Here is a 2,500-nt window from a genome sequence, read left to right on the forward strand (position 1 = left end):
ATTCGTTTCGATTGTAACAAAATGTAAACCTAACATTAAATTGATAGATGCGTTTGTTATATATTTTTAGAAAATAAAGTATTTGTTCGTGCATGCACACATTTAGACATACAGGCAGAGTCTAAAGTAGAATGAGTTTGCAGAAGTTAATCTTGATTTCGCCTCCGTTTCATAGATCTAGGTACACGGTGCAGAAACGTGCAATGCTATTTTCTCGTTGTATATTTAGAATTCGAATCTAACGCATATTCCTGTTATGCATTTGCAAAAAAATAAATAGATAGATAAATAAATAAACAAAATAAATAGATAAATAATAATGTAAAAAAATATATTTTTTCATTTTATGAATAACGTTATGGATCATTGTCCTTACGGCAGTAGAATGTAAAGCTCGAACTTCAAGATCACTTTCTCAGTTACTTCATTTTCAGAAAGACGTTTTTCCAGCTGGGAAATGGCGAGTGCGAGAACAAAGGGAAAAAGGCGAATAGAGCTGCCTTAATTCAATGTGGTAGAGTGTAGACGAAAATAGCATCAGAAGCGGCAACGTTGCCATATCGGTGTGTTTCCCCGTGGTCTACTACAAGGGTCTAAACGGCATGAAAGCGCGCCTGTGATTGGCTGAGGTTGAGAGGCAGGAGCTGAAAGACCCGCCAACGCAGAGTGACAACGCTGACTCGCTGATGCCTTTTGCTTCTCCGAGATAAAAATGTCACCTTTTATTTGTCTATCGCCCTCGAATATTAAAGGATAGCGTAGGAACTTTCCTCCAGCGAGAAGAACGCGTTTCAAAATATCTAAGTTAGACAAAAGCGCTCTCATTTCTCCCGAATTCGTAGGAGCAAAAGCGACTTGGAACCTCGACGGAAATCTGTGAATGGAACATTGTCCGGGAACCTGGGCGCTCCTCGCGGTTACACAAACACCTTCTGTTTTATATTAACCTTTGCCTAAAAAGGCTAAGAGTATGAGGGAATTTGCAGGAAATCTTGCGTCTATTACATATTTCAAAATGGTATGTGGATGTCACATAAAAAATGAGAACATAGGAAAGATAAAAGAAAAAAAGAGAGGGAGAGAGAAAAAGAGAGGAAAAAATAAAATTTCCGTAGTTGATTTTTTCGTGCCATAGAGATTCGTTTTTTACAGGAATACAGTGTTTACTTATGTGTACACTTAAGTGACCTTCAGGTGCCTTTTGCTTACAAAAAACATTTATGGAAAGCACTTGATTTTCTGTGTTGGGAAATAATCATAAAAGTAAATTTAAGCAAGCAACACTCTGCTCTTAGCCACACTTTCTAAATATTTCCATCGTCTGAGGATGAAATGCTACGTGACGTCATAAGCGGTTGCCATGGCGACGGCCAGGGAGGGCTTCTATGAATGGAGCCCGACCCTCTTGCTGACGCATGCCGGGTGGCGTGTGCTCGGAGGGAACTTGGGGGGGGGGGGAGTATCTATTATATGTACCCGGTCACAAGCATGTATGCTTGTATATATGGACTAAGGCATTTAACTAACAAAATAAACACGTGAACTTGCAGACACGTACAGTAACCTATACATGTATGAGTAGCCATGCACACATAGCAGATGAAACGCACATATGCATCCAAACTACCATGCTTACGTGTTTATGTCTATTTTTATAATGATATACTAGCTTTCAGAAATAGAAGCAAATAAATGATCAGACATACATAAGCACACACACACACACGCGCGCGCGCGCGTACATATATACAAATACACACATTTTTTAGATGAAATCTGTGCTAATGATCGGTCCGTGATTCTTCAGACACTTTGTGTCTGTCCCCTGTAAATCTATCACTCACCCAATATTGGGTGATATATAGTGATATACATGGATATATTAATATACAAGTGAGTATACATGCTTGTATGATTGTGTGTAAATCCACATGTAGCAAAATATTTTGCATCTTAGATATAGATAATCAAGGATAAGAAAGAGAAACTTGCGTTTCAAAATACGGAGAACACATATTGAAAGCTGGGTAGTTGTCCGTAGAGTTGTCCGCAAACTTCATTAGCCCACCGGCGATGGTGATCTTTCGTAAAACAAAAGTTACATAGAAGGGAGAGTAATATCTATAAATTAGGTAAAATAATCAAGTATATATGTGTATATGCAAGCACACTCTAGCACAATAATATATTTCTATTTTGTTTTTTTTTACCAAGAAACTAGTTATTATACCAACATACCGAAGATGATTGTTTCCTGTCCCTTAGAGCACTACGAGGTTTAATTTCTGTTATTCTATCCATAAGCCAGACAATGTAGCTAATGGAAAAAGAAACAGAAGTGTGTCTGAAATATAGCTATAAAGCTACATCCACGAGTTTATGTAAGAATTACATAAAGCTGAGTATATAATGAATAAGGATTTTTGTTTATATTAAATAAACAACTATTATGTATACACTTATAGAAATATACATATATCTGGAAATTTATATGACACAC

The sequence above is a fragment of the Penaeus monodon genome, chromosome 43, assembly GCF_015228065.2.
Source record: "Penaeus monodon isolate SGIC_2016 chromosome 43, NSTDA_Pmon_1, whole genome shotgun sequence".
Taxonomy (NCBI): Eukaryota; Metazoa; Arthropoda; class Malacostraca; order Decapoda; family Penaeidae; genus Penaeus; species Penaeus monodon.